Here is a 25,356-nt window from a genome sequence, read left to right as displayed (position 1 = left end):
TCAAATCCACCAGATCCTTGCTAGTACTTATCCTCTTGTTCCAAAACCCTCTCAACGTTTATTAAAAAATAATTGCTCTTGCTCTCGAGTGCTTTCATTTACTAACAGTGTCTAGAAGGGCCTGCATTATCTGGGTTGCAAAACTACAATTAGAGGAGGGCACTTGAGCCAGGCCGAGGACAGCGATGGATAGAGTGAGTTAGCTCAGCAGACAATTATAATGAGGAACTCACTCTGGAGAGAGTGTCCTGAAGAAATGATTAACATACAAAGGGTGGCAGACTTGATTTCTCTGATACAGTCACTCTGCAACATTCGAACAAGAGTCGCTGGCTTGCAAGGCAGAGATTTCCAAATGACAGGTCTGTCCTCTAGAGCACCCTCTCCAGCAGCTCTCCTAGCAACAGTACCACGGGTAGATCTGGCCATTGCACAGTGGATCCCTGACCTTGGTGAATTTAAATCTGACAATCTACCTCCAAGCACAGGAACTTGAACAGTTAGTATTATATTCACAACCGAGGACGGGCACAGTTACACTGTATTCTTTGCGACCATGTTAACCTTAATCCTCCTGAACTATGTTTTGAGACAATGTTTTTGAATGCTTTTCCCTCCTCTTCTAAAAAGGTGCTGAGATATTGTTCCGTAGGCCCATGCCAACTTCTGGTTCCTCCCCTCAGTGAATGTTGGCAGATTACCTGATTCAGAGGGGCATCACTGCCAAGTGATAATCCCGTTCTCACCTAGACACCCATACACAAGGCACTTTCCATCAGGAGTCACTTTATAAATGATTAAGAGTAGGAACCTTGGTTGTTTTTTTCCCCTTCCAAAGCTCAATTATAGCATTTTTATTTTAAAAAACAGTACAGAGACTGAAGAGCAAATACTTCACACTGTACTTCAGATTATCACCTTACTTTGGTCTTCCAAAATTGGAGATGACCATCTCCTCAGTCACAACAGTTTCATACCTGGATCTGTGTAGCAGCAGTGTGGCTGGAAACAGCAGTTATTAGAAGCAGACAGAGAGTTAAACACTGTTGTACAGTGTTTAATGTGAACAAAATCTCTCTGTTGTCTGCAAGGCTCCTAACTGAAGTTACTTTGGCAGTTTCAGCTGAGCTCCTGAAGGGTCAGGTTCAGACCACAAAATGTGATACTAAATTGACAGTCTCACCCAGATAGACAATGAGGACAGCTGGAAAGGTCTTATCAATGCATTGGAGACTGCTTATCTGAGATGGGGATTAAGGCACATAGTTATGCCAAAACACTGGAAACTTATCTCTATCTAACCTGGGCTATATCTGGCGATTGAGTACTCGAGAGACTGGTGTGACATAAGGGTCACTCCATTAGTATGAAACAGTCAGAGTTGAAAGGTAGGACAATCAGCATGTATTGGAGCTGCATAGCTCTATAGCTTTTCGATTCTCTTTCTCCTCAAACTAAGATGGCCCTTTAAATGAGATGCAGAAGCAAGCTTCAAAGCTCCTTGTGATGGACATTTCACTTGCGTAGAATGTCCCTTAATAGGACCCACTTTGAGGGCCACCATCCATCTGCTTTCTGACTGGATAGTCTGCATTTTTAAGTGGGAAGTAAAGCAGACACCGAATATTTGTATTTTCTTTAAATAAAAGGCCACTTCCCCCCCCCCCCACACTATTAAAATTAATAAGGAATTTGATGAATTTTCATGGTCAGCAAAGCAAATCTCAGAATTCAAGCCATGATCCCACCTTAGTGTCTGGCCTGCCTCATCTCAACCCACATGCTTTTGAAGTTGCTGACTTTCATCCTTAAGTTCTATTCATAGTAACAATGGTCCCAACCCAGCAGCTTTCTGCTTTTCGTTTTTGAAAAAAGAAAAATTCAACAATGTGGTGATCAGGTGGGTTTCTTCCTATGAAGTATTCACTGGTCCAACATAGTCCACTTGAATAAAAGCTGCAAGACACCTTTCTGTCTGAAACCACCCTGACATAGTCTACATTCTACTGCTGCTCATCAGCATGGCTGGGGCCTCAGAGCCCCTGTGATCTGAAATGACTAATCCTAATACACTGAGGCGGAGGGGTGTCCAAGACGGTTAAACTTTACTTTGAGGATTAAGGTGGGAGGTAGATTCCACACCAACAGCAGGGAAAAGAAAACACCTGCAATAGTAAAGTAAGTGTTTCAAAACCTTGGGAACATGGAGCTTCTGAGAGAGCCGGTAAAACAAAGGGAGTGAGAACTAAAAAGGGAGCACAAAGGTAGTAATGATTTTTTTAAAAAAATCAAGAACAAGGGCAGCATCGGTCAAAACAAATTTGTGACAAGTAAATTCAAAGGCAAAGAGGGCAGTTAGAAGTAATAAATACTCAAAAGTAATAGTTAAAAGGGAGTAGACAAATCAAAAGCAAACACCCGATATAGGAGCATAGGAACATAGGAACAGGAGTAGGCCGTTCAGCCCCTTGTGCAATTCAATTAGATCAAGGCTGATCTGTACCTCAATTCCATATATCCAGCTTTGCTCCATACCCCTTGATATCTTTACCTAACAAAAATCTATTGCAGTCTTGAAATTTGCAATTGACCCAGCATCCACAGCCATTTGGGGGAAAGAGAGTTCCAGATTTCCACTATACTTTGTGAAAAGGTATATAAAAAAGGGAAAAATATAATGAGAAAGCAAAGCAGTCGAGGGGAGTAAAACTAAGATGGAAACCATGAGCAGTGTTTGCTGTGGGGGTTCACAAATGAGAAAGCTGGATACAATAAAAGGGTGAAGAGATGTGAAAACTGTGTTAATCGATAAGCTTAAAGCAATGGCCTCAAGAGAGCAAGATACAGGAACTTGCACGGGCAGACAGAAGGAAAAAAAGGAGGGCAAAAGGATGGTGTGAGATGCAATAAGTGAGTCAACTCAGGTAAGTGATATGGCCAGGCTTGCATCAGACCTCCAGTGTTGACTTTCAGGGATTGGAGCTGGAGACCAGAACAACCAAGATAGTGTCATCATGACAGAAGGACATTTGCTGAAGGAAGCAATGGATTAAGGTAGGAAACTCTGAAGTTAACTTGAAATGTTAATGAACAGATACCAGGCACAGTCCAACACTGCAAATGATAATGAGGTCCTAGAAGAAAAGGTAGCTTGAAAACTAGAGGACAACCTGGACAAAGACACAGTTTGCAGGTCACAGCGAGATTGTAGTCACAGGTGATTCTTTACTGAGGAAAGTGGATAGCCATATGAATCATGAAGACAATATCTATATGATAGCAAGCTGTTTACCTGGAGCTAGAACAGTATGGACTTTTAAAAAAAAGTTATTTATTCTCAAGATGGGGGCATCATTAGCAAGGCCAGCATTTATTGACCATTCCTAGTTGCCCATGAGAAGATGGTGGTAGTGGGCAGCCTTCCTGAACGCTGCATTGTAGCGGTTTGATACGTAAAGCTGTGTGGCAAACTCAGAATTGATAAGAAACTGGCTGAAGGGTAGGAAACAAAGATATTTCGAGGCAGGGGGAGGGGAGAAAGCATCGAATAGTGATCAAACCCAACTATGCTCTGGTCAGACTGCACCTTGAACACAGTGTCCAGTTCTGGTCACCAAGAAGCAAGAGAGATTCAAGCACTGGAGGCAGTGCAGAGAAGAGCCCTGAGGCTGATCCCTAGTGATGGGGGTCCAAGTTATAAGGAGACACTGAAAAAACTTGTGCTTTGCTGTTTAGAAAGGAGGCATTGAAGATGTTAAGGAAATAGAAAGAGTTAACCTTCGATATTACTTTTAGTTTAGCTGTGGGAGTGGAACGAGAGAGCACAGAATTAAACTAGTAAAAGGTAATTTTAGGACTGATACCAGGAAGCTCTTCACACAGTGATCAATGTGTGGAATGAATTGCCAGATAGAGTAATCATTTAAAAAAATGGATGCTACAGTGGAGGGGAAACATCAGTATCTCTGGATGGATGAATTAGAATGGGCCAAATGGCCTCATCTGTAATTATCTTGTGATAAATTCTGTTCATTGCATCATTTTCCTCAGCTATATGTTCCCAACTTTTGTGCTCTCTACATTTCTGCTTCAAGTACATTTGCCGTAAAAGAAAGAATAGAATATCCAGTAAAGTTAATAGAATGGATATCACAAGACATGGAATGCATCTAACTACGTATTTTATAAACAAAATGTGATTTATTAAACTGCAATGGGTTGGAGATTTGTTGACTGTGGCTCAATGAGAAAACTATCCTGAATGAATACAAATATGGAGGGAGGTGGAGAGTCAGTGTTTAGTTCCATTCGCAACCCTTCAGATAATGAAGCAGTCCATGCCCACATGCAGCAAGACCTGGACAACATCCAGGGCTGATAAGTGGCAAGTAACATTCGTGCCAGACAATGACCGTCTCCAATAGGAGAGTCTAACCATCTCCCCATGACATTCAATGGCATTACCATTGCCGAATCCCCCACTATCAACATCTTGGGGGTCACCATTGACCAGAAACTTAACTGAAGCAGCCACATAAATACTGTGGCTACAAGAGCAGGTCAGAGGCTGGTATTCTGCGGTGAGTGACTCACCTCCTGACTCCCCAAAGCCTTTCCACCATCTACAAGGCACAAGTCAGGAGCGTGATGGAATACTCTCCACTTGCCTGGATGAGTGCAGCTCCAACAACTCTCAAGAAGCTCGACACCATCCAGGACAAAGCAGCCCGCTTGATGGACACCCCATCCACCACCCTAAACATTCACTCCCTCCACCACCGGTGCACCATGGCTGCAGTGTGTACCATCTACAAGATGCACTGCAGCAACTCGCCAAGGCCTCTTCGACAGCACCTCCCAAACCTGCAACCCCCACCAACTAGAAGGACAAGGGCAGCAGGCGCATGGGAACACCACCACTTGCATGTTCCCCTCCAAGTCACACACCATCCTGACTTGGAACTATATCGCCATTCCTTAATCATCACTAGGTCAAAATAGTGGATCTCCCTACCTAACAGCACTGTGGGAACGCCTTCACCACACGGACTGCAGTGGTTCAAGACGACAGCTCACCACCACCTTCTCCAGGGCAATTAGGGATGGGCAATAAATACTGGCCTTGCCAGCGACACCCACATCCCACAAATGAAAAAAAAAATTTCTTTAAAAAAAATTGGTGATTTTAAAATCATATTTTGGGGATACATGGATTCTCACTGACCATTATTGTATTTGCATTCTGTGGTCTGCATAGATTGTTGGCCAAGGCTAGAAGGAATTGTTGATTTGCATAAAAAATAAACATCAGCGATGATAACAATAAACCAAAGATTTGTTAAAGAGAAAGAATTTCCTTTCAGTTTTTCCTGAAGTTGTCATTGACTACGGGGCAGGAGGAGGAATCGGAGATTAAAAACACCTCCACTTTGTGAAGATCATAATATCACACACCTCCCTGTGTGTATGGAAGAGAGATTCCACGCAACAAGTAGTCTTAACCTTCAATATCAATAAGCAGCTTCCCAAAGGAAACAAGAAGTGGAAGAAAAGTCAACTCAACTCCCCAATAGAATTGTTTGGAGGCAGCAATAGCCAAAATGTAAAGATTTGTTTTTAAACTCTTATCAATTTCCCACCTTTGATCTGGAATGTGCTGGGCTATAGTTCCATAGATGCCACCATTTTTCCCAAGCAGTAATTCTGCTTCTGTGAGTCATAGATAAAGGAGTGTCAGACTATTCAACTGTTGAGGGCATTATAGTCCGATCCTGTCTTCATCCAGCGTCCCCAGTCAACTGTTTTCCAGTAGACAAATCAGGATTTTCCCTCTCCCTAGCCAATGGGCTCTCTGGCCAGTTGTACTTCTCCCAGTCCATTCTGGCTAAGATCAGGCAATGTCCAATTTAATTATCCCTTGTTCCACTTGCCATCATGATTCTTTCTCCAGCCCAAACTAGAGAGCCGTAGCTCCTTCCCAGAGATTAACTAGGATAAAACACAACTTAAGCAGGTCAAGATGAGCATCAGTTTCCTCCCTCCATCTGGGAGTTCAAATGCCTTACTGTCAGATGGCACTTCTTCCAGGGGAAAAACAAACATCACTTGAAAGAGAGAGGCCCATCGTACTTGCGCCTCTTGGGACTTTCAGAGGAGGGTTTTGACATTCCTCCCTAGTGTAGGCAGAGGACTCATCTGCGACAAGTACACTTCATTCCATCTGCTTACGTCCAGTTGTTTCTTTTTTTAATATCGAACATTTAGTACACAGCTGAGCACCAGAATGGAGTCGCTCAATTGTTTGTTGGTGCTACTGTGTTTTTCCTATCCCATCATCTACTGTCTGAAGGTAGTTTACGGAAACTGGAATGACTGGTACACAGTAAAGTTGGGACCTTCTTTAATCCAGTCTCCACATTCTGGAATTCGCTTCCATATCCCTTTCCCTTCAAAAAACAAAAAATTAAAAGAAAGACATGCATTTTATATAGTGCCTTTCACAAACTCAGGACATCCCAAAGCACTTTTGAAGTGTAGTCACTGTTGTAATGTAGGAAATGAGATAGCCAATTTGCACACAGCAAGCTCCCATAAACAGCAATGTTATAATGGTCAGATAATCTGTTTTAGTGATGTCAGTTGAAGGATAAAAATATTGGCCAGGACACCCGAGATAATGTCCCTGCTGTTCTTCGAAATAATGCCTTAGGATCTTTTACGTCCACCTGAGGACAGACGGGACCTTGGTTTAATGTCTTATCCGAAAGACGGCACCTCCAACAGTGCATTCAGCGGGACTTAAACCCACAACCTTCTGACTCTAGAGGCGAGAGTGCTACCTTTGAGTCACCAAATTACTTAGACACTTGTCAGGTAATGCTCTAGATTACAGATGCACTGTAATTTATATATTTATTATACAAAAGTAACGGACTTGTGTAGTAAGTTTGCAGAGTTGGGCATTTGAAGTGGATGGCACAAATGAGTTCCAGAGACAAATGGATGTACTTTGGTAGAGAATGGACTGAGGGATACAGTGATATCAAAAAGGAATGGGCTGGTTGGGCCTAGTGGCTTTTTCCTGCTTATAAACATTTTTTCGCTCTTTCACAAAGGATTGGCGGTAAAGTATCCAGGGCAAGGGGAGCACTCAAAACTTAAAAAAAAAATTTCCACTCAAAGACAGGCTTTGGCAACTGGAAGAGCCAGATTAGTTATGCATCAGTTTTATCCTGGCATCAGATGCAGTTTATTTGCTATTGGTGTTTCTAGATTCCTGGAGTTGCGTTGTTTGTTTACAAACAAAACAAAGTGGACAAAACACTTTCCACAAAGACTCCACCCTTTTAAACTTTTTTTTGTTTGTCTCAGATAAAAATCAGAGTGGATTCACACCCTAAACCAGTTTCTGCTGACTGGTGTCATTCCAAGTTCTGATCCCACTCCACCCACCACTGCTTAACAAGAACAGTTCCACTGTACAAGAGGAAAGCTTATTGGATGGCAGTGGGAAAAAGAGGAGGAGGGGACAAAAAACCTTCAATAAAACGTTACTGGAGTCCACTCTGCTGAGGGAGAATTTGTCCGAGATACACTGCAATTCCACAAAAATATCTCCTGGCATCTATTAATCAGGATGCTGCAACAGAAGGCTATTTATCCAGTGATAAATAATGCATTTTAAGGGATCATTCCGATCTCATAAGAACTTGCATTTATATAACGCCTTTCACAACCTAAGGACGTCCCAAAGCCAATTAAGTACTTTTGAAGTGTAAGCGCGGCTGTAATGTAGGAAACACAGCAGCCAAATTGCGCACAGCAAGGTCCCACAAACAGCAATGTGATAATGATCAGATAATCTGTTTTTAAGTGATGTTGGTTGAGGGATAAATATTGGCCAGGACACCAGGGAGAACGCCCCTGCTCTTCTTCCAATAATGCCATGGGATCTTTTACGTCCACCTGAAAGGGCAGACTCATCTGAAAGACGTTATACTTTCATAGGGATGTGTTACCAAGCTAGGTTTTGTTACAAATTTAAATAGTCTTTTGTGACTTCTTTCTGGAACAGATCTTCAGTTGACTTTGTGAAGGAGAGAATAAACAACCTGTCTACTATGTAAATACCCACTTCAAAAGGTAGATCTCTCATTTGTTAATACAGATTGGTCATAAAAAAGTGTGCAAGTTGCCCCCATTAAGACAAATGGTTTGACCATCTCCACAGACATGAGAGAGAGAGTTGGCTACTGCAAGAAAGAGTTATATGTAATGGCTGTCTCACCCAGGGAAGGAGGTAGATATATTTGATTTACCTGCTTATTAAAAAAAGGGGATCTGAAGTTCTTTGAAGAAAGTTGCTTAAATGAGGGACACACTTGTTCTAAGATGTTAGCAAGCTGCTTGGACTAGCAGCCTGATATGTCCCTTACAAAGAGGCTGCAAGGACCTACAAGCCTTCAGTGGAGCTAAAAGTCACTAACAAGAATCTTGAGTTACATATCATTGTTACAAGTTTAGGGTCTTGCCTTAGATAGTCTCCCAGGTACAGCGGTGCTAGTACTCCCATGAGTGGTCCGAGCATCTTACATTTAGGGGTCATTGCCTGTGCTGGCTGTTTTGAAAGAGCAATCCAATTAGTCCCACTCCCCCCATAGCACTACAAATTTTACAGATATGCCTGTACTGCTCAGTATCTAACTATACAATATAACCCAGGGTGTAACAATATTATCCCCTGGTGATCGGAAGTGGATATTCATTTTTTTTGTGGGGGTGTTTCTACAAACCCCTCCAAGGCAGACTGACAAAACACTTGGTGAGACAAGGCCAGCTATGAATCGCTAAGCTGCTGTATTTCACAGCACATGAATATACAGAGCAAAGGTTATGATCAGATTCACTTACTTCAATCAGTACAACTTGTCTTCATGTAATAATACAAATTAAGGAATATGTTACGCTTTCCCACATCAGTAGATCGTTTTACTCGACTGAAGCAGAACAACACTTAACTGTTTTCCTCCATACTACTTCGGAGCCTGGCCAAAGCTTGCCCTTGCAGCTTTCTGACTGAAGACCTGACTGACTGCCTGTGTCGTTGTCTTTTCTCTGCAGCCAGAAACAAAGACTTCCCAACCCAATGGGTGTGAGATGTTTATCAACTGTCAAGACAGGCTAACAAACTGATTTACATTATATGGGGAAGCAATATTCTGAGTTCAGCTCATTAGCATATTAACCTATCATCTCCGTGTCTTTTAAAATGTCCGTGAATATATTTTGTTTTAAAAGTAACACTTTTTTCCCCCAAATCCTTTACTGAAAAATGGTCAAAATTCCCAAAACATCAAATGTGAACTATGTGAATCTACCTACCGGTTTGTAAAATGAGTTTAAAGGAGCCCATTCATTCAGAGCCCAGGTAGGCCCAGGGCATCTGGTTCAAAGTAATGAAGTTTACTCTGAAAGCTAAAAGGCTTTTTTAAAAAAAAAAGTTGCAGAAATTGAATTGGTGGTCTTGATCTCTCTCATATTTATGGAGTTTACAAACTTCTTATTTAACCAGCCTTTTATACTTGCATTTTGGATTTTTATAATTCACCCAGTTTACAGTAGGTTATTTTTTGAACACAATGTCAAATATAACTTGTGTTAACCTGCAATCTCAATTATATTCCAGCTGTAGGGTTTCTTACAACTATTACCTAGAAAGATGTTATAATTCAGTAAAAGATGGTATCACTTGCCCTCCTCCCAACAATTTTCTCTCCTCCTCTGCTGAAGGCACTGACTTATGCAGAGATAACCGCCCATGGGTGTCACCACCCGATACCTTGCCAAAGAGACTATACTGCACTCATGAACTTAAAACAGCAAGCGACGGCAGGCTATTTGAGCATGAGGGGAAATCGCAGCAGCGCTGGATTGTGCCCTCACCCAAACGTACAAGGATGCACGCCTTCCATCACTGAGTAATGATTGAGGAGTGTGAACCTGGGCTGATTGGGCCCTCCCTAGCCCAGGAGTGCAGAACCCAACATCAGCAACTAAATGCTGTTCCAGCTAAGATCAATTAACTCAGCAGGCTGCGATTGTCCCAGATATATATATATATGGCTTAGAAAATGAACACTTTTCCTGTGTACTAAAAGAAAGAACTTGCATTTATATAGTGCCTTTCACGACCTCAGGAAGTCCCAAAGTGCTTTGCAGCCAATGAAGTACTTTTGAAGTGTAGTCACTGTTGTAATGTAGGAAACGCGGCAGCCAATTTGCGCACAGCATGGTCCCACAAATAGCAATGTGATATTACTATAACCCTTGTCCATAAAAATATCCTCCCATCCACGCTGTTTGTTCAGAAAGGCTGCTCCATTGTTGAGTTGCTGACAGTGATCCTTCGTCCCAAGGACCTGAAGGAAGGACAATTTTTTGATTTTCAAAACCCCCCAATGATGTCAAAATTCGCTGTGATTCCTTATATAATAAATCCTTAATAAAGCAATGCCCGAATATTTACACCCGTCTCAAACAAGTTCTTTCATCAGCCAGAGAAGTCAAAAGGAGAAACCTGCAAATGAAAAAAAATACTGGAAATACACAGCTGGTCAATCAGGAGATGTAAACAAAAACAATAGGTTAATGTTTGGATGGAGATTCTTCCTCATAATATAGTTCAGCTTAGCTCATTTAGAAGCACTCACGCCTCAGAGTCAAAGCTCAATCCTCACCCTTAAGCACATAATCTAGGCCGACACTCCAGTCCACTACTGAGGGAAGATGCTGTACCCCACGCTCCCATCCTCATGTTCAAATCCCTCCATGGCCTCACCCCTCCCTATCTTTGTACGCTCCTGTGAAGCGTCTTGGGTCTTTTCCTACATTAAAGCCACTTATATAAAAGCAAGATGTTGCTGGATTCACTTATGACTAGCTGTTATGTTTTGGGGTTTTTATTCTAGATCTTTTTCCACTGGTTCAGTATCTCAGACCACACTAGGCAACAAGCCTTCTTTGCCTATGCCCTGGAGGGTCTAATATCTACATAATTTGCAGTGAGCCCAGGATTGAATAGAATACCCTTGTACTGTACTTGTCTACTAGTTATATCATCAAGTGCCCTCAGGTAATCTTCCTCAACTTTGGAAGGCGATAAAGTAAACACTATTAGACCATGGCTTAGGCTATAAAGGGTTGGATTTATTAAGCAGTAAATATAAGTAATGACACACCATAGACTAACAGTAAATACAGGTTAACCATCCCTTCTTGGAAGATAGAAAAATAGCAGTTGTGCTAAACTGCAACGTAAGCTGGATCAGACACAAGATTCCTGAGTATTAACCATTACATGGTGGTTTGGTACTGACCAGAGAGAGTGTCTCTCTGGTTGCTTCAGACGAACTACTCAATTTGAACAAGACACCGAGAAAAAAAACACTTTTCAAATGTAATTTAAATAGCTCTCAAACTCAAAATGAGCTGCCAAATCCAACGAATGTGCAAGTAAAACCCACAAGGTGCTTGAATTGAATTAAAAGCCTTGGCCCCTTCCTTGAACACTTGATCAGACACATCTATTATCTAGCAATGTTGTATGAAAATAAGCTGGGCCGTTGTCTGTGAATTATTTGTTTTTAAACCCGTAAGTACTGTGACAGGAACAAGCCAATACCACAATATCATACACAACGGTCCCCTTGTACTGGATTTTCTATCAAGATGGAAGGATCAGTCTCCACATATTCTGACTATTCCCTTCATTATTTTAAACACCTCAAACCCTTTAACCTCATCTTCAAGGAACAAAAAGATTTATCAAGTTTCTCATCATAGCCAAGTCCCTTCATCCCAAGTACCATCCTGGGGAACAGTTGCTGGACTTTCTCCAACGCCAGTATCTAGGAGTAGAGTTTCCGCTTTGGGAGCAATTGGGAAATTGTGCCCAAAATGCACTGGTTAGGTTACAGTTCAAATTCCTGCTAAAAATTCATTTGCATAATCACAAATGTAAAATCTTCCATGAACCAGCGCAATCGGGCAGCGTAATAGAATGTAATTGTTTCCCCCCCCCCCCCCCATTTAAAAAGTATTGCTTGTTGTATTTAAGAGTGGTAAACTGGGGCAGTTTTATTAATACAGCTAAAAATGGGTTTATCAGCAAAAATAAGCATTTTTAATAAGGATTCCAGTCCTCCACCTGAGTAATCTGATTTAAAAATAACTGAAAATGACAAACTACTGAACCATTTAATAGTTTCATTGGTGTATACTAGTCAGTTTCTTAGTAAATTAAATATTTTCAATATGGAAAAGCTTTTAAACGTGCCCACTGAGCGCAATTGGGAGATCCTTCCCAAACTAGTGCAATTGGGGTAATCTTGCAATTTCAATCTGGGGTGTAGCCAGTTTGTGGGCGGGGCCTGATTCGGGCAAAATGAATCTTGAACCAGCGTAAAAGATCGCGGGAAACATGAGTGTAATGGTTTTGGGTGTAACTCACGAGTTTAAAATTCTTCAATCTTTTGCGCTGGATCGGTTGATTCTGAGCTGATTTTCTGCTAGTTGTATCAGCACACTCGACCCCCTAGTACCCAAAACTAAACTAAACATTCCAAATGCACCTAGTATAACTGCAATAGCACTTTTTTGCTTTTATGTTCTAGATTTTGTGATCAAGTCCATATCCCATCAACCTTTCTGATCACTTCTGTATCTGCGGCTAGCTTTTATTGACTTGTGTATCTGTTCATTTACCCCCCTAGCACCCATTTAGACTGTTTCTAAATAATGCAGGAAGACCTTATTCACACTATTTCACCTCCTTCTATGTTTAGAGATGGTTAATTGGCATCACATATATAATACATGCCTAAATCTAGGCAATTTTCCTGCAGTTCTATGCAGACTTTTAAAAAAAAACGGTGTTCTCCGCAACATTACAATGAGCCACTCTGTTAGCTGAAGACACGAGTGTCATTGTTTGACATATTTCAGTGTTGGTCTCAAAACTTGTCTAGCTAACCTCCTAATGCACAACAATATGCATTTACATAAGTATTCATGATAGAAAATGTCCTAAGGCACTTTGTTTAGGGGAAAACAGACAATAATGGGAGAATCAGAAGTGACCAAAAGCATTGGTTGAATAAAGGTTTTAAGAAGGCTTTTAAAGAGGGTGAGGTAGTGATGTGAGCGGTTTAGGAAGGGTGTTCCAGACAGTGAAGAGATAGTTGAAGGCCCTATCACCAATGGTGGAACAAAGGAAGGAAGTGGACAGGGAGCCAAAATAGGAGGATTGAAGAGCACAGGATGGGATGTAATTCTGGTCCAGGTTTTGAAGCTCGGGTGGGGAAAGGCCATTGATGGGGGTTTGTAGACGAGGATTGTGAATTTAGTCGAGGTTGGCAAGGACTGGGGTGATGGACAAGGACTGGATGTGAGCAGTGCAGTTTTGAACAAATTGGAGTTATTGGAGGGCAGAGTTCAGGAGGCTAGCAAGGAGGGCATTGTGGAAGCAAAAGTGAGCACGAGGGTTTCAGTGGGAGTGAGGTAGAGACAAAGGCCAGCAATGTTCTGCAGGTGAAAATAAGCAGTCTTGGTGACTGAGATATGGGGTTGAGGCTCAATTCTGCATAAAATAAGATAGTGAGGTTTGTGCACCATCAGATTCAACCTAACAGGAAGGGATGGAGATGAAGATAGTGGCTTGAGTATGGAATAAGTAGAATAAGGTGGTTTTGATCTTCCCAATGTTCAATGACAATTTTGGCTCATCTGTGACTTAATGCCAAGCAAGCAGTGTAACAACAGAGGAGATTGTAGAAGTAGTGGAGAGGTACAGCTGGGTGTCACCAGCATACATATAGAAACTGACTCCATGCCTACTGGCAGGGGAAGGAAAGGGGGCCTTTTAATAATAAATCAATCTCCAACAGGTCAGGAGTTCTGCATTCTCCATTATGGTTAAAAGCAAATAGATTGTACTAAAATGAACAAGGGTTAGTAACTCAGGCTGGTACACCAGTGTAAGGTGCCATGGATTGCTAGGGCATGAGTTTTGATGATTTTCCCCGTGCAGTGTGCGCTCAGTCTTGAGGGGCTGCTTGAGGTAGGAAAACAATGTGAAACAGCAGCTTACTGGAAGATGATTTAAAGCTAGCTAGTATAAATGTGAACCCTCACCTACCCATTCTGTGACTTCAATCCACTTGTATTACACCTTCCCCCATTCTACAAAAAAAATGATTTAATAATCAGCCACTTTGGTTAAATTATGGAGGACAGGTTACATGGTTTAGGCTTGTATTCCCTCAAGTATAGAAGAAGATTAAAAGGGTGAACTAATTGAGGCCTTTAATATGATTAAAAGGAGTTGATAAGATAGACAAATGGAAAAAATTCTAATTAATGGAATAAAGTTAAAACAAGAGAGTGATGAGGTGATTTTACCAATATAAATTTGTAACTGGTTGCTAGGAGATATACAAGACCAGTGTGGGATGGGCCTTTTTTCTCCTCTGTAGCGAATTGCTTGGCTTTTCTCCTCCAAGCAATCCATTAAGAATGAGAGTATACAAGATGGCAGAATTCATAGTCATCAAAACTCATTCCCTACCACTCCAAGGGACAGCACACTGGTATCCCAGCCTGAGATACTAACCATCTTAGTATAATCCATAGGTTTTAACCATAATGCATAACCAAGTAATGTTTAAGCACAACCAGTCATTCTTTAGAATGCAAACATTTTGCAAAATGACAGCCTCTCTAGCAGCATTGCTTATGGGTCTGAGGCAGAGACAAGACTGCACTCGCTTCCTGGGCTACAACCTGCTCCATCTCAATCTGCCCAGGGCTATTGCTGTGCCTCTACTGCCACCACTTTGACTTTCTCTCTTGTCTCTGCACAAGACAAGCCTTGGAAAAAGGGCAAGTGATATCACAGTATGACCAGCAATGATGCAGTTGAAACCCTCAAGAGGCAGGCAGGTTGCAAATGGTAGGGATCTCTGACCAAGGGGAGGTCTTACAACATTAACAATGATGCTCATTATGGATTTAAGTCCAATGGTACTGAGTTTTGATTTGATGAGCATTTCTGCAGGTTGTCATCACTACAACATAAACATTAACGAGCCAAATTCCAAGTCTAACTTTACTGACACTGGTCCAGAGCCTAGTCATTCAAACACAGCTATCAGAACAACCACAATTACTGTTGGCCAATGAGATTATTAGAAAGCAACATTCATGAAATGGTCACTATTACTATTGACCAATGAGATTTGTAGAAAGATACAATAGCCATGTGATTACTATTGACGACTAATCTGTCTCAAAAACATCAACTTTGTTTTAAAAGCAATACTAGCTGATGAGCTCCCATGGCATTGTTCATGGTCAGCAGTCTGGAGCACAGTTGTAATGTTTAACTGCTAACCTGGCCTGTCCCCTTAAGGCTAGTGCTCAGGTGTTTGCTGTAATGGGGAAGTGCCTAAATTGGTCCTGAAGTCAATTAGAGGTTAATTACTGTTATCAAAGGTTTCTCTAGATTGGTAGCTGCTTGGCTTCTCTCCTCATCCATCTCAACAATCTCCTCAGGTTATCTCAAGGTCAGAATTAAACACTAGGAAACATCGGTTTATTTATACTTTTTTTTAAGATATAAAATAAATCCCAACTGAACAACATGCAATGGACAAATGCTACATTAAATATTTAAGAATCTCTGTGGCATTGCTCATTGCAAGACAGACAATATACTGTTTTACAAGGACAGGAGTACTCCACCATGTAATGCTTATTAGTCTACTGCTAAAATGGAACTGTGGCCCTTTAAAAGGTACATGTTTTAACTGTTAAGTATACAGGACCTCGGGGAAATCAAAATTAAATTGTTTGGCAAGCAAAGTGTGCAGATTGTAAGTTTCAGGCTGCAGGTCAGAAGCATTCAGCATTAAGGTCTGGCTTTTCTTATTTTTAAATAAGAAAATTGTTACAAATATAAATCAAAATGTGATCTCTTGGATTATGACAGAAAACATTAGGTACACAAATATATGAATAGATATAGATTGTGCACATTCAGGTGTTACATTAAGTGACAAATTTTGAGAACAAAGCTTTGTTACTTTCTTAGCATTATCTGTACCCCAGGACTGAACTCCAAGCTGTTGTTTTCTGTGCTACATTTAAAAAAAATAGGAATAACTTTTAAACTTTAGAATCATCAACAGATCATTCAATTAACAGCTGCCTCCCCCAGAGACTGGTTCTTCAGTTGCTCAAAAAAAGGTACAAACTCCCACATTCTCAAGGAGTCTGCTACAATGTTATTGACAGATGCATCCCAGTCCATTCTCCCATCTCTTATTTTACCTTTCTTAACTCATTTCCCCAAATTGCCCTCACTGTCTGCGTTTTATACACCAGCCTTTCCAGATTTACTTTACCCTTATACAAGTGCATTCTAAAATTGAGCTTTTGAAGGCAAAATGTCAGATTTCCACAGCAACAAAAAAAATCAACGTTAACTGATTTGCAGTACATTTCTAGCAACTAAGCTGTATGCATGCGGACCATTTGGAAGGACATCTTTTTCTTTTAATATTCACACCGTCCCTCCCCCCAGTGTTAACTTGAAGTTAGTTGCTTACATATACTACAGTTCCATGAGCACTGTGGCATATTTCTCTCACCCCCCCCCCCCCCGCCCCGCTTCCCCCTTAGCCCTGAGGCACTGAGGTTAATTGTAGTGCCCCAGCTGAGATCAGCTCACTCGGCACTGATCGGGAATTGAACCTGGGGCTTTTGTATGGCTCAGTGCCATATGACACAGCGTATTTAACCACTGGCAACTTAAGTTTTTCAAAAACGATAGAAATAAAAAGAATTGCTGATTGAAAAAGCATAGAGACCACACTCAAATATACTGATATGGAGGAATAGTCGGCAGCTCTGAAAGCAAGACACATTCCCCGACCCCCTCAAAAATTATGCCTATGGGGCCGGAGTCATATTATTCGCATAAAAAAACGGCCTTTGTCATATTGTTTCTGTAAAATAACTGCCCCATACACTAGAGCGCAGAATAAGGCACCGCTATAGAGGCTGTTCACTCTCCACTGTGTACAACATTGTTCAATGCTGGGTTCAGTTACTAGGACTTGCTTAAGATTTTTTTTTACAATCCTGTTTAGAATCAGGCAGCAATTGCAGCCCTAAGTCACACTTTATAAACTGCCCAATGGAAAAAAAAAAATTAGAGGGTTTTTTGTAATTAAAATTTGTTCTGCGCCTTCCTTGGATGCACATAATCATACAGGTCTCCCATCATCCTGCTCGGTGTCTGATATTATCACCTGTGCAGAAAGCAAGGTACTTTTCTACCATCCGAGATTTGCGATGCCATTTCACTAGACTCGCCCCCATGTATCACTCTCCCCTTTTCACTACGGCCCTGGGGATTGATCCCTGCTGGACTCAAAAAGACCCAGAGCGGAGTTTGTTCCCTGTCACAATGGTGGTGTATCTTTAGCAGGGCAGGTTGTCCAACCTTAAGCTGGGGCTCAGGATAATTTAAATCATTAGGGTGGATGCCAAATTTGTGTGTGTGTGTGGGTGGGGGGAGATAAATTGTTGTGGTGCCTTGCTGCAGCATAGTGTGGCTGGTGGTATTGGCTGACAATCCTTATTTTCTTAAAATTTTGAATTTGCCGCTTTGTCTAATAAAAATAGGCAAAGCAGCCATTTAAAATCTAACCCCCGCCTCCATGTGGCAACACTGAATTCCAGCAACACGCTGGAGTTCCTTGTTGCCAAGACACAAATGATAGGAAGTACACTGCATCTTATGACATCACTTCCGGAGAAGAATCCCAGAAGTAGGATCTGGTGATGGAAAATTGGTAGATTGGCTCACTGGCTGATTTTGCTCCCCTGTCCAAATTGGGCAGAATGGCAAAGGCAAATTCACCCCCTAGAACTCAAACCTGGGGAAATTGGCTCACTACATTTACTTCACATCTTCAGCCACATTCAAAGACCCATACTAATGAGACAGGGAGAGGGAGAACTAATGAAGAATATATCTTCCCTCTTCCTCCTCCTCACTCGGTTTTAACCAAAAATGCAATCTCCTCGAAAGAAAAACCTCAAGATACCAATGCCAATTTTGATATCTTCCAACCAAGGCTGTTTACAAACAGGGCTGATCGTTCAAAGATTTTTCCCCCATGAGTAAACTCACCTGGTCCATGAGACCTCCTCATGCTCCCTTGACCCCATTCAACTGCTGACGACCAAACCTACCTTCCTGGCCCCCATGCTAGCTGACATTGTAAATGGTCCTCTCTCAGGTACTGTAATTCTCCCTTTCAAAACAATCAACCTCGCTTCAAGAAAACCTACCCTAAACCCCCATCCTTGCAAACAACTGGCCCATCTCCAACCTCCCTATTCTGTCAAAAATCCTTAAATGTGTTGCCGCCTTCCAAATCTATAATCGATCTTTCCCACAACTCCATGGTTGAAACTCTCCAATAAGTTTCATTCTATGTCACAGCACTGAAATGGCCCTAACCAAAATCACAAATGACAGCCTCTATTGATTCACCAATCTACATCATCCTCTCTGCAGTCTTTGACACCATCCTGCTCCAACTCCTCTCCACACTGTCCATCTCAGTGGGACTGCCCTTGTTTGGTTCCACATTTACCTTACTGTACTCAGCATTTCCAGCAATGGCTTCTCTTTCCATCCCCACACTTACCTCCAAAGTCCCCCAAGGATCTATCTTTGGCTCCCTTCTCTTCATGCTGCCCCTTGGCAACCTCATCCAGACACTGGGTCAGCTTCCACATATATGCCAACACCAACCAGCTCCAGCTCTCCAACACGTCACGACCCATCCAATGCCTCTGTGCTGTCAGACTGCTCGCCTAACATCCACTTTTGGATGAGCCACAATTTCCTCCAGTTAAACCATTAGGAAGACTGAATACATCATCTTTGGCCTCCACTGCTGCACCCTTGCCACTTATTCCATTCCTCTCCCAGTCAGTCTCAGTTTCAACAGATTGTTTGCAACCTCAGCACTATACTCGACCCCAGTGGAACTTCCAACCCCATATCTTCTCCAACACAAAGACTGTCTACTTCCACCTCTAACATTGCCCGCCTCTGCCCATCTGTTGCTGAAACCCTCATTTGTGCCTTTGTCATGTCCAGACGCAACTATTCCAATGCTCTGCTGGCTGACCTTCCATCCTCCATAAACTTCAGCTGATCAAAAACTCTGCAACTCACGAAATCCTGCACCAAGTCCCACTGACCCATCACCCCTGTTCTTGTTGACCTACGTTGACTCCTGGACCCCCAATGCCTCAAATTTAAAATTCTCTATTTAAATTGCTTCATAGCCTCCCCCATCTCTAACCTCTTCCAGACCTACAAACTCCCCAGTTCCTCTGACTCTGGCCTCTTGTGCACACCCACCCCCACATCTCCTCACCCCACCATTGGTGGCAATGCCTTCAGCCGTCTAGGCCCTATGCTCTGGAATTCCCTCCCTAAACCTCTCCCTCTCCTCCTTAAAACTCACTTCTTTGACCAAGCATTTGGCCACCCCTCCTAACATCACCTTCTTTAGCTTGGCATCCATTTTTGTCTCAGTATGCCTCTGAAGCAAATTGGGACTTTTTCAATGTTAAAGGTGCTATAAAAATGCAAGTTGCAGTGATAAGTGAAGATGTGCAGGCTGTCAATGTCACATAGAAACATTTTAACAACGTACGGTTTTTGACCTCCTTGTTCTTAAAAAAGTTGATGAGGCAATAACATAATTGCATGCATTTGGCAGCCTCCCAAGATGCCCAACAAGCAAACACAGGCCTTTAAAATGGAATACATTTTACAGATAGGAGGTTTGGCTAGTAGATGCTTGCTAGGAACTTCTAATTAGTGCACTCTGGTTTTTGGGGCACATTCTCCTCCAGAATTATTTTCCCACCCCCCACAAAACATTTCCAGACTTCCAATGATGCCCCTGAGCCAGCCTGATGAGGGGCAGATAGGGTGGTATTATATATAGTGATTTGCCTTGTTCATCTTAGCCAGTGGGGGGGGGGGGGGGGGGGAGGAAAGAGGAAAGTTGATGGAACCAGTGGTTGATTCTGGAACCCTCTTGGGTCTATATGGTTTAGCTACCTGTTGGGGAATCTTCCAAAGATTTAGAGCTGAGGCCTGACAGGCATGGAAATAATACAAACGTTTAGTCAGCAGCTTTTTTTAATCCAAGTTGACAACAAAAGCCAAAAATCAGATCATCTGCAGACTAGCGAGATTGTCTGGATTTAACCATTTAAAACACTTGATACCAGTTACTGGAGGTATTCAGCTATTTGGCACTCTTAGGTACCAATGTATTTAGCTCAGTGCTAATGGGTTTCCATTAATGCGAATGGTCTGCTAAATATGCTGTGCCTACAAAATAATTCATTGTATGTGATGCACTTTGGGACATCCCATGGGATGTGATAAGGCGCTGTATAAATATGGGCTCTTTCTTAAATGTAATGGTTCGCTTTCAACCAGGGCAACACAGCTAACGTGCTTCCAACTGAATAGGTCTCTTTTTTTAAAAAAAGATAGCCTGCTTCATATTAGGGCCATGTCTTGCACATCCCCAATTTCCTTCACTCCACCACTGGCTGCCATGCCTTCAGCTGTCTAGGCCCCAAGTTCGGGAATTCCCTCCTTAAACCTCTTTCGTCCTTAATGATGCTCCTTAAAACCTACCTCTTTGACAAAGCTTTTGGTCACCTGTCCTAATATCTCCTTATTTGGCTCTGTCAAATTTCTGTCTGATTACACTCCTGTGAAGCACCTTGAGATATGTTACTACATTAAAGGCGCTATAAAAGCACAAACTGTCGTAGTAAACAGTTATGTTGGTAAGGCAAGGATAGGAGCAGCCAAATAATTACTGTATAACAGCAGTAAATTTGTGCTCAAGACTGTGCCAGAGTTTGCCTGGCAGTTTCTGGGGCTAATTTTCAATGGACTATTTTTAAGTTCAACTTCAACAGTCACAGTTTTACCCATACACTAAGATAGATTACTGAAAAGGTCTCCTAGCCACAAAGTACAATGATACCGATGTCAGAGTTTTGGGATAGAGTGATCGTAACAAAAGAAAGCATCAGATGTTATGCTGCTAATGCCAGATGCCATGGATCCTGCCACTTCAACCCACGTCCAGATAAAAGGGCTTTGCTGCAAACCTCTCTTTAAATGAGGCTGTGCGGTCCAGACAGATGTTTGATACAAGTAAAATGCAGTATAAGTAACAATCCAGGCTCTGTATTAAAGACAGCACGAACCTTTTAACCCACTGTCCTGTGGACCACACCAAAGTAATACTAAAGCCTTTTTACATAAAGTATCAAATAGTGCATCTCTGTGCGTGGGTTTGTTGGCGTCATTAAACAGACAAGTTCTCAGCTAGTCAAAGAGCCGTCAAGCAGATTACACACCTCGCACTTGGTGTAACATTTACATGAATGAAAAATCTACTTGCCATTTGTCAGAGTTTAACTTCATTAAAGATTGACAGAGGCTCCGGCAGTTGACTCGGGAGAACAGTTTCACTCCGTGCGACACGGATTATGGTCAGTGCTTCACGTCGCTGTTACATAGTTAGCAGCACGTTGGAAGAGGTACCCAAAAATCAGTAACCGTGGAATATTTTATCAAGAGTAGGTGCCCAGTTGTCAACAGAAATACAGCGGGAAGCCACGTGTGACAGGGAGTCAAGGCCAAAGGTCATACAGCGATCGCATACAAACAGGATGCTGCCAGGTTTTCCTCAACTGAACCATGGTTCTGCTCGACTTGCTGAAAAGTTAAACTCGGGTCTAATACGATAGCAGAAATGACAACTGCAGTTTAGATTTTGAGATAGGATTTCTTGTGGAGACAATGGAGGATATTCTTGGGGGAGGGGAGGGGGAGGAATAGAGGTGAAAGGAAGTGACAAGCAAGAGAATGAGAACTACAAGCGTTAAAATGAAACAGCCGTTTGGTCATCGTGGGAAGTGACTGCTCAGCAAACTAGGAGCAAGTGCATCACGGGGCTATTGTGGGGCTCACTTTCTATATATGGATTGCAACCGTGTGTATATTATGTAAAAAAAACCAGGCAGAGACTATGGTACAAACAGAAGAGGCACAAGGCAGTAGGAATGAAAGTTCAATACAGTTTTTAGGCCCAAGAAATATAGTGCAGAGTACTCAGATTGAGCTTTTGAAACGCTCCAAAAAAAAACACCTCAATTGTAAAGTTAGTCTTGCTGCTCTTTGCATCCATGTGCCATCTTGTGTGGCACCCAGTTGATGTCAGTTAGCACAGTTCAGTTTCTTCACAGGAGTTAGAACTGTGCTATCTTGCCCAAGGGATGCAAGAAATGCCAAATGGGTCTTATGACTGAGCCAATTATAATTTGATGAAACTTATATTTAGTATTCTGGATAAGCAGCATTTTTCTTAGTCCCCATCCTCGAATTCTTTTTCACACACTACTCCCGCACAACTCCCACTCCATACCATAATGGTCCACATTTGGCTGCATTTGAAATGCTGCAGGATTAAAACTACACACTTACTTCATTTGAATCCACTTCCCTTCATCTACAATTTGTCAAGTCCTTTATTAAAAGTAGTGCAGGTAACCTGCTCCAAAAGGGCAACAACCCCAAGAAAAGAAACTCTTCCTGGCCTCTAATCTGCCTACATATATTTTATAGGCAAGCCATTAGTCTTAGGTTCCAAATAATGTATTCAACTCTACTAGATCCAGTCGTTTCGCAATCCTCAATCATATCCCCAAATCCTACATTTCTCCAACATGAAGATCCCTGGCTCTCAATCCATCCATGAAAGATGCAAATTTAGGAATCATTCTTGTTGCTCTCCTCTGCTGGAACCTGTACAGCCTCAATATCTACCTCCAGATATGGGGGCAGGAGAGGCAGTGGGGTGATGATCAAAATCAGACACAACGTCCAAGTGCAAATGTACCAAAGCCTTATTTAATTTAAATACAGTGTTTAGTTTGTACTTTATAGACCAGCATCAGATTCCAAGAAATGTATTTTCTTTCACATAGCTTTTGAATCTTCAACAGTTGGTCAGTGAAAATCCCCAAATACCTTCTTCTTACAGCCTTGCTCACATTACACACCCTAGTATATTGATCAGTAAAAATACAAATTGAATTAGATCAGCTAGAAACAGTCTGCATGCACACAGCTCACTTTCAAAATTCCTTTCCTGTCTCCTCCTCCTTCCCCACCCCCTCCCCAAGTGAATAAGTTTGGCATATTTTAAACAGCTCAAACAATGGGAAATGTTTGTCCAGAAATAACTGTTTAGTGCAACTTGTGACAATTCATCATTCACAAATCATACTTCAAAATAAAATGCATGAAAAAAAAACTGTCTCCATAGATAACACCCACAACATTAAAGGCAGCAAATCTGATGAGAATACACAAATAATGGACTCTCTTGGACACTGTTTATAAAAACAATAACTTTGATGACTTTTACAAAATTGGCAAAATGCTCAGCTTTAAGTTCTACTCAAATTCTAAGAATTTCCAATGAAAAACAAGTCTGTTGAGCCGCACAAACTTATGGTGCATATTGGTATCTGTCTTTTAAAAAATATTCCCATTTTAAACACTGAACAGTCTGCAAAACACACCACATTTTCAACATCAAACCAGGAAGCCGGTGTTCAGCACAAGGCCCTAGTTAGCTCTACGGCCTACAGTGATCATGCACCGGCCTGTACTGTATTATTAATTATACTTTCAAATAATATTGCACAAGGCTCTAGTTTTGTGACCTGTGACAACCCCAACACAGATACACACATATTTGGCATAGCAAGCCCACGGATATAGGACATATTCAGCAAATCCAGTAAATTACATCTTGGAATTAAACTGGCCCCTCCCTAGGATGTCACCTTGACTGACAAGGGCAGGGCCTGTATTCACAGTGCCCAGCATTTTAAAGAAAATGTTATATATGCAAAGTGCAACAAATCAAATGCAAGGTTAGATTGTACCATGACACTGAACACGATATGAGGCCGAGCCCCAATGGAAGTCACAGTGAGGGTGGCTGAGAAAGACCCAGAAGCTTCCTCTTTCAACTTTTACTACAGTGCTGCCCAACTAAAGGCAGGCAGGCAGGCACCATTTGGCCAAGTGTGCTGGCAGAGGGCAACCTAACAGCTCATCAATTACCCACGACTTTTTAATGACATTATAAGCAAAATAAATGTCATTTAACCTCTAAAAGCACGGGCAGTCGCGCTGCTGAGCGATTATTAGTGCGCACTGGAGGCCATGCCCACCTTCCCTTTAAGATTAGGATCTTTTAAGAAGCTCTCCCTCTTGCGGACTCAACCTAACTTCATTGGCGACATGTCCCGCCCCCTCCCTCCTCCGCTTCCTATCCCATCGCCTGCGTCACAAACAGCTCCAATCGCCGATCCGTCATTGGTCGGCGATCACGTCAACCACTCGATCAGCGCGCGCGCGCGCACCCCCCTCGGCGGTTGCTAGGTTAGGTTGCACTGCGCCAAGCCCAAGCCCCAACCCCCCCCCCCCTCCTTCCTTTCCCATCCGCGCGTTGCACAGTGGGAGCTGCAGTCCGCCATCTCCACCGCTACCGCGGCAACCGAGCCACAGCAAGCGGACTACAACTCCCGGCTCGCAGTGCGCCGCGCCTGCGCCATTCCCCCTCCCCGGTCAGTCGGGGGGCGAAACGTAAGCAAATGTACAGTATAGAGTACAGTAGGTAGAGAGAAGCCGGCCGGCGCGCCGATTTCCGCATAACAACACGTTGCAAACGTCAATTTTACCTCACGTCTGAGGCGTTGAGGCGATTTTGGGAAGGTAGAAGCGAAGGTTGAGCAGGTACCTGGTGGTCGCGAGTCTGGTTGGGTTCAGGCCCAGGTTAGATGTGTCACCCACACTCACTCCCTCCCTCTCACTGTTACTATCTGCCAATAGCCCGTATGTAACTCACTCCCTTCCTGGTTCCACCAGGCCCTCCCCTCTCTTAAAGCGGTCTTGTGCCCTCCCTGCGAGTGTCAGGGTCCTACCCCCTCAGCTTCATCTTCCCTTTTTAAAAAATAAAATCCAGCAAACCAACAAACAGAAGGCTCTTACCCCTAAACGACAATTCTCTGCTTACTGCTACTGTGAGGGTCTCTAGTGACCCCACCACCCCCTACCCCCACTCTTAAAGCTGTAAAGTACCCCCTCCCACT

The 25,356-nt window shown here is 42.5% G+C and overlaps 1 protein-coding gene across 2 annotated transcripts in view; it reads right to left on the bottom strand.

Moving 5' to 3' along the window:
• Positions 1 to 25,112, bottom strand: part of LOC137299367 (zinc finger and BTB domain-containing protein 7A-like) — a 130,025-nt gene extending 104,913 nt beyond the window's left edge. For both annotated transcript variants that reach the window (XM_067968060.1, XM_067968061.1), the window contains exon 1: positions 24,946 to 25,112. The gene's annotated coding sequence lies outside the window, so the exon portion shown is untranslated. The remainder of the gene's footprint in view (positions 1 to 24,945) is intronic.
• Positions 25,113 to 25,356: the final 244 nt, after the last annotated feature.

Source organism: Heptranchias perlo, chromosome 29 (assembly GCF_035084215.1).
Source record: "Heptranchias perlo isolate sHepPer1 chromosome 29, sHepPer1.hap1, whole genome shotgun sequence".
NCBI classification, from domain to species: domain Eukaryota; kingdom Metazoa; phylum Chordata; class Chondrichthyes; order Hexanchiformes; family Hexanchidae; genus Heptranchias; species Heptranchias perlo.
The sequence above is the reverse complement of the archived record's forward strand: the minus strand, read 5'-3'. Positions and strand labels throughout refer to the sequence as shown.